Below are 13131 nucleotides of genomic sequence, written 5' to 3'. Positions count from 1 at the left end.
CCTTATAGCTGCTGTCAGTCACCTGCATTAGCACCATCTGGATATTTATAAAACGCAGGTTTCCAGCCCCACAGCAGACCAACTAAAGCAGAACTTCTGGGAATAGAGGTAGGGCTTAGACATGCACTTTTAACAATTATTCTGTGTAAATGATTCAGATTTATGTCTGATAAATACTGCTCCACAGATGGGCAGAGAGCCTGGGAAAAAAATCCTGGTATCAGTCCTGTTCCTGCTACATATGGTATGTATCTGTAAGGGTTAGTTTTCTCCATTTCTTTGTCTAGTTTGAATTAGTGTTTGGCCTGTCAGTTGCCATGTGAATGGTGGGAAAGCAGAGGCTAAAGCCTGGAGGAGTGAGGGCAAATGAGGAAGACACATCCCTGTGGGTGTAAGTCCTTGACAAGAAAAGGAATACAATATTTTTTTAGAGGGCTAGGCAATTAACTGATATGCTGAATATTCATTCACTATTTTCTTGAGCATTAGGTAGAGCATCTGCAGTCCCTGATGCTTCCCACTTTCTGGTCCCGTTTCTAGCACCTTCATCCTTGACAACATCGCAGTAACCAGTAGTGGGATAGCAGAAGAACACAACAGAACATCCAATAATATTTATCATCTTAATAAATTTAATTTTTGTCTGTTTTATAATGTGTATGATATATAGAACATATGCATTTATAAATGATTTATATATATATACACATACATACATATATATATATTCAGGGTGAATGCTTACTTTTCTTTAGCTTATGGTGTACACATTCAAAAGACTTTAAAGCGCAGCAACCTGAGCCTCTAAGCCTTAGCCAGCTACTAGCTCCTCTTTCCCAATGACTCTTTAAGGCCTGGGAACTATGTTCTTTGGCCTCTCCCAGGGCTTTAATGACATTCCTTTTGATGCTCGTCCAATGGAGCCAGCATTGCTATTTGACATTTTGAATTTCTTATTTCAGTATGTGACCTTGTAGGGTGTTGTTTTGAAGTAACCAAAACACAGATCCCAATCTAGTGAGCTTAACCCATCCTTGTTTCTCTGCCAAGGTCATGGCCAATTAGACACTTTGGTATTCATAAAAAGCACCAGAAAATTAAAGCTCGTCCTCAACTAAAAGTTCATTCTCTTCTACCTATGCCTTGACTCAAATTATTTTCTATGATCTTATGAATCTGAAATGCAAAATGTTTACAATTAAACATATCAGAATACCTAGTAATCATTAAATGTTGAATGGCTATCTATACATAAAAAGTGTATATGTCTATGTACAACCCAGAGTCATTTAATTTTTTTTTTAAGTTGGACTCTTTTTGGCCCAAGAATGATTTTTTTAAAAATAATAGATCTAAATTTATACCAGTTGGTTACTATTTTTCCAGAACAGCCTTGTCACCGACATAAATCATCTCATTTCAGCAGCTACAGTAAATAATTGGGCCCCTGAGACATTGTTTTCCATCTTCTCTGCAGAGAGCTCCCTACAACCTCTGGGTTCTCCCCTGGGTGTGCAGGGTGATGGTGTTATTGCCTCTGGCCTTTTCATTTATTATTTATTTCATTTATTGCAGAACTCAGAACAAATTGGAACTGGCAAAAAATTGGAGAGAGAGGCTGTGAGATGGTAACATCCAAGATTCTCATGCTTATCAGAAACTAAGGGGAGAGCAGAAAGGGAAAAGAGAACAAGAAAATACCGAAATGAAACATTCAAATCAAGACACTTTAAGAAAAAAATTCTTGTAACCTAGTGAATTTTAAGCTCTCAATAACAAAATCTAGTGTAATAAAGTTTTCTGTTTTGTTTTGTGCTTGTAAGGCAACATGGTCAGCCTCCATTGCTAGAAGGCAGAGGGGAGCTCTGGGTGTCTGCCAGGAGCTCTATCAGGAAGTTGATGCAGACTTGCAGTATTGCCTCCCGGGGACAAAGTGTCTCCCCTCTAAGCCTTAGTTTTTTCGGCAGTAAGCACCCACCCGCTGATTGTTCCCAGTCCCGAGGTTGGAAGGGTCAGCTGGCTACTAGGCTATAATAAAGCTTCCCTCTTGGTTTCTGATTGGTGAAATACTTTCCAATTTTTTGAGCAAAGATTAATTTGTCACAATAGAACTTGATTTTAATTCAGTAGCTTTTATTCTACAACTTTCATCTTGGACCAATTCTTCTAAAAGCAGGAGCTTTTAAATTATATGAGCCCAAATGATATCAAGTAAGACATTTTACTCAAAGGCAGCCTAAAATATAGGAAGTACTATCTAGTCCAGTACCCAGCACAGAGAAAGTGCTTAATAAGCAATGTCTCTCCTGTCTTTCATTATATGTATGTATATTCTGTCTTCCAGAATTTTAGAGTTTGAATGGATTCTAGAGGTTTATCTAGTGACTTTATAATGTGACTTTGGGTACAATAATAGGTAGGTATTACTATTATCCATATTCTATGAATGAGAAAACTAAATCTAGAAGGATGGAATAACTTGCCCAGAATCACTCAGCTCAGATTCAAACATAGACCTAACTCCAATAACTCCACTAACCCCATTAAAACTCCATTCCTAACCACTTATGTATACATCCTTTAAGTCTCATTTAAATCTCATGCCATCCATTTGAAATCAATTATATTATTATCTGTGCTGTGTAACAAGTACCCCAAAATTAGTGACTTAAAAGAACAATAATGACCTCTTATCTCTCATGGTGTCTGTGGGTCATCAATTCAGGAGCATCTTGACTGGTCAGTTCCAACTCAGAATTTCTCATGAAATTTCACTCAGATGTTGACTGAGGCTCCTGTCATCTGAAGGCTTGGCTAGTACTGGAAGATGACTTCCAAGGTGGCTTATTTGCATGGTTGGCAAATTGGTGCTGGCTGCAGGTCGGGGCTTCTGCTCCTTCCACACGGATTTCTCCACAGGAATGTTATAGTATCTTTACAGTATGTTTGTTGGCTTCCCCCAGAATGAGCAAGCCAAAGATCAAGGCTGAGACAGCAAAGTGTTTTATGTCCTAGCTTCAGAAATAACCCACCATTACTCCCACAATGTTCTTCAGGTCCCACAGCTGGCTCTGATTCAATGTGTGATGATTATATAAGAGCATGATGACCAGGAAGACACAGATCATTGGGGGCCATCTTGGTGACTGGCTACCATAGCAAACCACTACTTATTCTCTTTCCTCACAATCTTCTTCTAGCCCTAACTTCAAATATCACTTTGGTGTATATTGGCCCATCATAGACCCTCAATAAATATTAACCTAGCCAATGAACTCAACAAATATTTCAATTCAGGAAAGTGAAGAGACCCTTCCAGTTTTTTTGAACTTTTGCTAGAGGAATTACATGATTTGGGTAGTAATCAGTGGCTCACTTTCTCCTTTTGCTTTTTCTTTTCAGCAACCTTCCCCACAAGCCTGTTGTCCAGTGATTGTATGGGAACCCTCACAACCGAGGCTGCTCTATATGGATCCATTGAGAGGCACTGTAGTAGGTTAGGCAGATCAGTGTTTCTCAACTGGTCAGCGTCTTCTCTCCCTGATGACTCCCTTGCAGAGAGCTTCTACTTACCTGTAGTTTTAGAGATGGCTATGAAATAAGTATCTTAGATACTCCATTTCAGAGCCAACAGTGATTCAATTCTGTAACATATAATATCCCCATGCATTGAGGTGGTTGTATATAAAGAAATATAGCATATTGAAAAATGTCTCTTTGGGAAGAAGGCAATTTTATATTCTACCTCTAATTTACTAATATTCTTCGTTATATATATGTATATATAACTTGATCCTATATATTACTCATTGAAGGCAAGCCAGTAAAGCATTAGTTAAGACAGGAACTGTGTCTTTCCAAAAGCAATGTCTGGTGGGATTTTAAAATATGCAATGAGTTTTCAGTCCCTGATCCTTTCTTGTTCCAAGGATGTCATTATCAATATTAATATAAATTTTTCATTGCTTGGGCCATTACAATAGATTTTTCCATTTTTCAAGTTCCACTGAGTATATTAGCAAAATTGTCTGTCAGCAGTCACGTGGAGATGCCAGAAGCATCTCTGATTTTGATTCTAAATCGTTTTATTTTTGCTAGTAGAAAAAAGGCAAACTCTCTTCTCCATTCCTTCCTTCTGCTGATTTCTTCTTACATCTCTGATTCTTGTGTCTGAGTCTTTAAGTAAATAAATACTAAAAGCAATCTAAGAATATCATTTGGGCTTTTAAAAATAATGCTTTGAAGTGCTTTATTTCAGTAGTTGGCTTTATACCCTTATTAGTTAAGGTAGACAATTTTATTGACTCATGCAGAATTTACCACACCTTGGGGGTTACACTCATGAGTAGAACCATATTCTGGCATCCAGTGTAGTGATGATTCTGGACTCATATATAAATGACCTATGGCAATTTGAACTCTAAGTGTCTTTGGTAATCTTCATGAACTGCAAATGGTGCACATGCCACGAGATTGAATTTATATTTCCATATGAGGCAATATGCAAAGAAAATCTTGCATGGTGGGAGGGGCAGATTAGAATATAGCTAGTATTCTTAATTGGAAAGTTGAAGTTTCTCAACCAAGTAATAATATGATAAGGATTCATAAATGGTGGGTTTGGGACATGGCTTAAGGATGTTTTTCTCAAGTTCTCTCATGTTAGAATGGGGAAAGAGAGGGTAAGTGTACATCCTGAGGTCATGCAGCTAAAAGATGGTGGGCAGTCCTCAAGTCAACATCCCTTGGCTTTTGGTCAGGGATTTTTTCCAACAGAATGCATTACCTCAGGACAAAAAGATGAGATTAGTTTTCCATAGAATTTTGATTCTTTTAACTTAGATTACTGAGGCGGAGAGATTCCAGAATAAATTTTGTTGTTGTTTGTTTTATCAGGTTCAAGTAATTAATTGCATAGATTGAGTACAACAAATGGTCCTTTATTGTTGTGTGTTGGTTATAGCGATAGAGCTTGATCTTGCAGCATAATGTCAATAGCACTTCATTAGCATATCCTCAGGTAGACAATTTTACCAAAGGACCTGAGGTCATTAACGTCTGTATTAGTTTCCTAATACTGTTGTAACAAGTTACCACAAACTTAGTGGCCCAAAACACAAGTTTATTATCTTAAAGTTCTGGAGGTCAGAAGTCCAAAATAGGTCTTACAGGGCTAAAGTCAAGGTTTCAGCAGGGCTGCTTCCTTCTGGAGGCTCTAGGGGAGAATCCATTCCTTGCTTTTTCCATCTTGTGGAGGCTGCCTGCGTTCCCTGGCTCGAGGTCCCCTTCCAGCAATAGCATCATTCCGACCTCTGCTTCCATTTTCATGTCTCCTTCTGTGATCCCCTCTCATAAGGACGCTTGTGAGTACATTGGACTCCCTTAGATAATCCAGGGTAATCTCCTCATCTCAAGATTTTACTTGATCATAGCTGCAAAGTCCTTTTTGCCATCTAAGGTAATGTATTCACAGGTTTTGAGAATTGGAATGTGAACATCTTTCAGGGACTGTTATTCTGCCAATCACATGTAAATTCGAAATTCAGTTCCCAAAAATTCAAATATGATGATAAGAGACTGAAGAGGCTGAAGTCTTTGGTTTGTGTCTGAATTACAGCATACCAGCTGGGTGGTCTTGGGAAGCTTACTTCACCTTGCTGAGCCTTAATTTCTGCATCTGCAAACTGGAGAAGATAGAAATAAGTGCCAAAATGTATTACACAGTTAGTATATTCACTCATTCACAATTCTTTATAAATATTATTCTGCTCATCCCTTATTCCAGAAAGGGTGCTGGGTGCCAAGGATACAATGGTGAGCAAACACTGAGACAGGCTATCTTTCAGATGGAGAAGGCTGTCTTTTGTTGCAGTCATAATCCTACAAAGAAGTGTAAGATTTCAAATTGGACAGCCATCTACTGTGGAGGTACTTGTGCTATCAAGGCGTGTGAGGATGGATTTGGCCTACATGGAAGCTTGTGGAAGACTCTCCTGAGGAAGGGGCTACTGAATTGAGATCTGGAGGATATGTAGGAATTAAAGAGGCAGAGGGGTAGGGGGAGCACATTGGCAGGAAGAGGGACCTGTAGGTGCAAAAGTGTCGTGGAGACAGGAAGAGAGTGCAACCAAAGGACCTGAGTAAGGCCATTATTATAATCGGAGCAGAAAGAGTAAAATATGTGCCAAGAGCTTAAAGTCCTGCTACCTGAAGCACATGATGGCAGGAAGTCATTTTCTGTCTCAGTTCCCTCATTGATAAGATGGGACTAACAACAATAGTATCTCTTAGGAAGAGTGCCAATTAAATAAGAAAATGCTTGTAATCACCATGTACTCTAACTGGATCCCAGTGAGTGTTTGATGAGTCTTCTCCATCGTTCTAATCATTCTCTCATTTATCCTTGCAGCAATCTTATGATGTAAGTGTTATCAACCCTATTTCACAGATGAAGAAACTGAGGCAAGGATGTTAAATAACTTGCCCAGGGTCACACTGCACAGAAACAGTGGAGCAAGGATTTGAAATGAATGTTGTTCTCAGTTACTGTGTCATTCTACCCCAGAGGGTTGTTTCAAGAAATAAATGGGATAACACAGCGAGTGTTTTGTAAAGTAAACTTCAATCCATAAATAAAATGTTTAGGATTATTAGTTTTACCCTCTGCACCATTATTTTTTTTTCTAATGTTCGTATCATAACAAAAGGAATGTAAGCTGAAGGTAACCCATTTTATTTCTTCCTTTAATTCATTTTCTCTCTAAATAAATTCTGGAAGGAGCTTATTCATTGACTCTGATGCCTCATTCCTTTTGGCCTGGGTGCCAGAGCTAATTTCTGAGGTAACAGTAAATGAAAGACTAGGGCAGCTTACCTCTGTTACACCCTAATATTCTGAAAATTGAGAGTTTGGGACAACTGATCTGGTAAATTGAGATGACCAAACAGACCATTTGGTGACTACCTAATTTCAAAAGAATAAAAAAAATAATGAACATTCAAACTATGTAAGTATAATTAATCTTCCTTTAATAATTTTGTAGGTGCTTCAGAAACATGCAGTTTCTCAGGATTCCCACCACTATATCAATTACATTTCCCTGACAAAATGCAGAAGTGCTGGCTTAATAAAAAGTTTTAGTTGGTAGAATGCCAGATGATCATCTCTTGCTGGAAGTTGTCATAGATTGAAATTTAAATTCTATTAATTAGTTCTGTAAATTTGAAATAATGCAATAAGGATTTTGTTATAGTCCCCTTTTAATTGCATCATTAATGTGGAACAATGAAAAGGATTAGATCTTAAGTGGATGATGCATGACCCCAAAATGCCTCTCCAACCAAATCAAACAGAGAACAGAAAGAAGAGAGAAAGGGTTTCCATTTTTCAAATGATAGATTGTTTTTATCTTTCATACAGATGTCTGACAGTATCTTTAGCAATTATGATACTGGAAAGGTATTCAAGGACAGACCTGTTTTCACAGACACACATAAAAAGTTTTTTTTTTTTTTTTAAATATTGCTTTGCCTTTAGGAAGAGTCCAACATCAATGGACACTTCTTAATTTGTATGATCCTAGATCTCTAATCCCTCCTACAAATCTAGGGCAAGAATCCAACTAATGAGAAAGTATGACCTGTATCACTATGATAAGGCATATCCTATCATAAATGTATGGGTTTAAGAATCTCTGGTCATTGAATAGCTTGGGTTAAGGACTCAGAGAAGGCACATTTAACTGCTTGGAGTTCAGCTCTCAAAAACTGGAGCCCACAGAGCATCTTATGATATAATGCAGTGAAGCTCCTTTCTCTCTTAACAAGCTCCCTCCAGTTAACAAAATTCCCCTTGCTCTGCTGCAATCCCAATGTAAAAGGAGAACATGTTCAAATATTGAAAAACCATAGGCCATTACCTACTTTATCACTCATATCAAAGACATTGAAAAGATTGCACATGTACAATTGATGGATTATTCTCATCATGAAAGTCTGATGACCCCACTTGGGTTTTCAAACAAGGCATTTAATAACTGCTGCCTTGTTAAAAGGTGGAAAATGATCTGGCTGGTGGCCTGATAGGACGAGGTTTTATTGATTTTACTGAGGCCCTTGACTTCAGAGATCACAGGCTTCTTAAGGGCAAACTTAAAAGGAAGCATTAAGATGGATGAGTAATTACCTACGTGATAGATGCCATTCTGTAAACATCAGGATTGGGTAGCTTTTCCTTTGGGTATCAATTGGTGGAAGAGGGAGAGAACATAGGCAAGTAAGTCTCATTTCAACTACTTTTAGTCCTTTTGCATATTTATGAATTAGCTTAGCTCAGCTAGAAGTATTGGGCATAGATGATTAAAAAGAGAAACCTTTTTTTCATTTAAATGTTAGTATACAAGGAGGAATAGATAGGAATTGTTACAGGTGCTAGGATAGCAAAAATGATATTTCAAATATTACTTTAAAAAAAGGAAACAAAGAAAGAACTTAGTAAATGCCTTTAGCACTCATATTTCTGAATCGACCTGGGAGTGAGGCTCTCTGAAGCCAGGGGCCAGTCTGAGCTTGAGGCAACATCAGAAAAGAGACCATTTGAAGGCCGACTGAAGCAGGAAGTACCAAGTAGGAATCTAAGGAGATTGGAGGCATCATAGGATGCTGGAGAGTGGAGACAATATGTGGTACTCTGAGCAATGAACAGGCATGAGGGACCATACGGAGTCAAGCTCTGGGTGTGTGATATTCTGTGGATTGGAAGATGGCTATCTGAGAGATTGGACAGTAGGGTTGTCAGATACTGGAGTTTATGTGCAAATTAAATAAGAAAATGCCTGTAATCACTGTACGCAGAAGCCACTCACACAGCACTCCAAGAACCTCAGCAATTGTTCCAATCCTTATCTCACTGTGCAGCAACCTTATGATGAGAGCATTATTTAGTCCATTTTATTTAAATGTTGAGCCGTAGCTCTCTTTGATTTGTTGTCACTCCCTCTGACTCAACAGGGATATCTTGAGGGTGGAGAGAGAGTTGAGTTTATGGAAAACCACTGGGCTATTGAACCTGGTAATGCTTAAAATTCCTTCGAGATTATACTATTGAACTGAACAATCCTTTCAATGTAGGGAAAATAATAATTTTTTATTTTCTCTGTGGGATGTAGTGGAAAGGATGGGAGTTTTGTAGTCAGACCAATGGGGTCACCTGATTTCATATCTGTGAGACCTTGGGCTAGTTTTCTTAATTTCTCTAACCTCAATTTTCTCTCATTTATCTCTGTTCACTCACTTATCAAACAAGTGTTGAGCAAATACTATGTATGAAGTGCTAGAGTCATTATGCTATATAATAGAGAAGCAAAGATGATTAAACCATGATTATTCTTCTCAAAGATATTTTGGTTAATGGGGGCAAACATGTACATACATAAATACACTATTATTATATTATAAATTTTCATAGATTGAATTATGTATCTCCCCACCGCCAAACACCTGTTCTTAGTTTTAATCTGTGTTACTGTGGGTGTGAACTCATTGCAAATGGGATCTCTTAAAATGTTGTTTTGGTCAAGGTGTGGCCCAACTGAATGAGGATGGGCCTTAATCTGATTACTGGAGTCCTTAATAAGCAGAAGAATTCAGACAGAGAGAGAGAAAGCAACAAGGAGGAGCCAGAAGTCAGAAGTTAAGGGGATTCCAGAAGAAAGGAGAGGACATCATCATGTGATGGGAAAGCCAGGGAACCCTAGGTATTGTCAGCCTGCCAGAACACCACAGACCCTGGGAGAAAGCAAACCTGAAACTGAGTTTAAGCCAACCCAATAGGTGTATTTGTCATAGCAGCCAGGAAACTAAGACATAGGTGCTGTCATGTACTGGACAGAAAATGTACTGGATTGAGTGGGATCATTAAAAATGGGAGCAACTAGATTTTCTGATCAGGGAGTAGGACTGGAGATGATTCATAGAGGGGGGAATTTTTATGGAGTCCTGGGAGATAACTGGCAGGAAGTGTGGTTGAAGAGGTGGGCAAGTGCCAAGTCATGGAGGGGGCTGGAATCATCAAGGTAGAAAAGGGATACCTAATCTGGGAGTCTATGACTGTGTGGAAGATGAGGGGTCCAAATATAGTTGGTTTCTGGGGAGGGAGAGGGCAGGTACCTGCAAAAAAATTTACCCTGTGTAAAAAGTTATATGAACTTGTTGCAGAGAGTCCTCCTAAGATTTCCAAATTCTATTGGGGAAGAAAATAATGTAGCATTATTTTTAACTTCTTTTCTATTTTATTGATCTGCAGCATCTAAATTTTTGCCTTTTGTGGGGATCATAAACTGATATTTCCCTGGGGTATTTAAATAATGTACTGGGCCTTCTCTGCTAGGAGGAATTACTTGGTTATAGGTAGCACACCCTCCAAAGCCATGAATGAGAGATTATCCTCCATGGTTATGTCTACTGTAGGAGACGCTGAATCCTACTCATTCATACAGACAGAGAGTTTTGTTCTACATGCAGTAGTGATTTTGCTGGCCTCCACTCTATGGGTTAAAGAACCAAGTTTGTACATTATCATATAGCAGGACAAGTCAGCCACCAAAGTGTTCAATGTGATTGTGAATTATTTGTAAAATGTTTTATCGGTTTAGCTGATTTATACTATAGGAAAGCATTACCATAGCACATGTGGGCTTTCGAAGAGAAGAGGAAATCCCTTCTTTATTTCCTACTTGCAGTTTTTTAAAGGTCATATCCAAGAGTGGAATCATGGAGATGAGGTGCTAAAAAATATACTATCATTAAATTCTGTCACTAAGTGAGCTAATCATTTTCATACAAAGAAGAAAAATAAATGGGGCAGTAGTTGGAAGAATAGCCTGGTAAGTGTTATAATGAATATATTCCATTGTATTCCAGGGACATGATATTGTACATTAGAGAAATATATGGGAGATTATATTTCTATGTGAGAAAGTACTCAATGACAAGAATATATTTTTCATTATATGGATTTTTATACTTTTTTGTAAACTGGCTTTTTTCAAGAGGAAAAAAATTAATACCATAAGGTTATTTCGCTGTGTTAGGCCAATCTATAGTGAAGTATTGTTATAAATAATGAATATGTGTGAAGGGTATTTGGATTGTTTTTTTTTTCCCCTCCTTCTCTCTTATAAATGTTATAAATTCTACCACAGGGTAACCTATCTTGGAATAGTAAACCACTAGAAATTTCTTGATATCACACAGAAAAGAACATATCGAAGACCAACTTAGTGTTTTTTTCTTATTTTCGTTATTCCTCTGTATTTTAAGCTCTTTCCTCTTTCCTTGGCTTAAGTTGTTGATTCCAGCATACTCATGGGCTCTTTCCTAACGGGTAATATCTGTGGGTTTGGAGCTGGCCAAAACGTGTACTCTTATGGCTATGACTTAACCAGGAAAATATTCCTCTACAATGGGGTTATTTCATGTTTTGCTGATATAGAAATAGTGCATTCTGTTGAAAGGTAAATTCTAATTTACAAATGTGTTCACAAGTACAAGAGCATTTTGGAGGACATCTGTTTAATGAAGATGTCTTTTGGCACAATTTTTATGAACAATATTTAAATTTAGGCACATGCAATATTTTTATTAATTAAATTATATATATGTAAATCTATATTTTCCCCAAAACATATACAAGAAATGTTTGGGTATTTTAGGTGATGAAAAACAGTGTTTCCTGAGATGGTCGGGGGTTATGAAATAAAGGAATATTATTCAGCATTAAAGAGGAATGAAGTTCTGGTTCATGCAACAACGTGGTTCAACAACAACATGAACCTTGAAGACATCATGTTGAGTGAAATAAGCCAGACACAAAAGGACAAGTATTTTATGAGCAAACTCATAGAGGTAGAATCTAGAATATAGGCTACCTGGGGATGTGTTAGGGGTAGGGAATGGTTGTTAATGCTTAATTTGTACAGAATTTCTATTTGAGTTGATTGTACAGTTTTGGAAATAGATGGTGGTTATGGTAGCACGATATTGTGGATATAATTAACAGCACCAAATTATGTAAGTGAATGTGATTAACGGGAAATTTTAGGTTTTATATATGTTACTAGAATAAAAATTAAAAGATAAAACATAGGACTGTACAACACAGTGAACCCTGTTGTAATGATGGACTATAGTTAATAGTACAATTATGAAATCTTCATTCATGAATTATAACAAATATAGCACACTAATGCAAGGTGTTAATAACAGGGTGGTATATTGGAAAAAAATACACCTAATGTAAACTATGGACTATAGTTAATAGCACAATTTTAGTATTTTTACATCAGTTGTAGCAAAGGTACCACGCTAATGCAAAGTGTCAACAGTAGAGTGGTATATGGGAATGCTGAATTTTTTACATTATTTTTCTGTAAACCTACAACTTATCTAATTCAAAAAAAATTTTTAAAAGAAACTCATTCCCGATTTTGAGAGTGCAGAAGGGACAGCTACCACTACCCTCATTTGCCAGTAGTTCCAATAACACCAGTTCCAATCTGCTCTTTCTCATAGATTGTTCTTTTGATCTAAACATTCTTTCTGTCTCCAATGCCCCCAAACTTACCTGGCTCCAGCTAACTCCTGTTCTTCCTCAAGGTCTTAACTTAAATATCTCCTCTTCAGGATTATTCTCTGCCTCACCTTTCTTGGTCTTCTGCCTGGGTCCTGTGAAAAGAAATCTGCAATAAAACAGAATAAAATTAATAAGTAAATAGATACATACATACATTGATACACATACACGTACATGTGTTCATTCATTCAACAAGTATTTATTAAGAGTTATCTGTTTATGAGGCTCTCAAGTCCAGGTTGGGTATTTCTCTTTTAAACTTTGATAGCATTCTCAGCTTATTGTTTCATAGCAAGTTTCATGCTATATTGTATTTCCCTGTTTATCTGTCCATATCCACACAGGACTGTGAACTCCTTGAAGCAAAGGGCACTGTCATTCTTATTTATCCGTATAAGTCCTCAGCACCTGAATTTCAGACTTCTGCATCTCTATGTAGATATTATAATAAACATCTCAAATATTACATGTGTGAAACTGGGTTCCTGGAACTCCCCCTT

Source organism: Choloepus didactylus, chromosome 14, assembly GCF_015220235.1.
Source record: "Choloepus didactylus isolate mChoDid1 chromosome 14, mChoDid1.pri, whole genome shotgun sequence".
In the NCBI taxonomy this organism is placed as follows: Eukaryota; Metazoa; Chordata; class Mammalia; order Pilosa; family Megalonychidae; genus Choloepus; species Choloepus didactylus.
Note: the sequence above shows the minus strand (reverse complement) of the source record.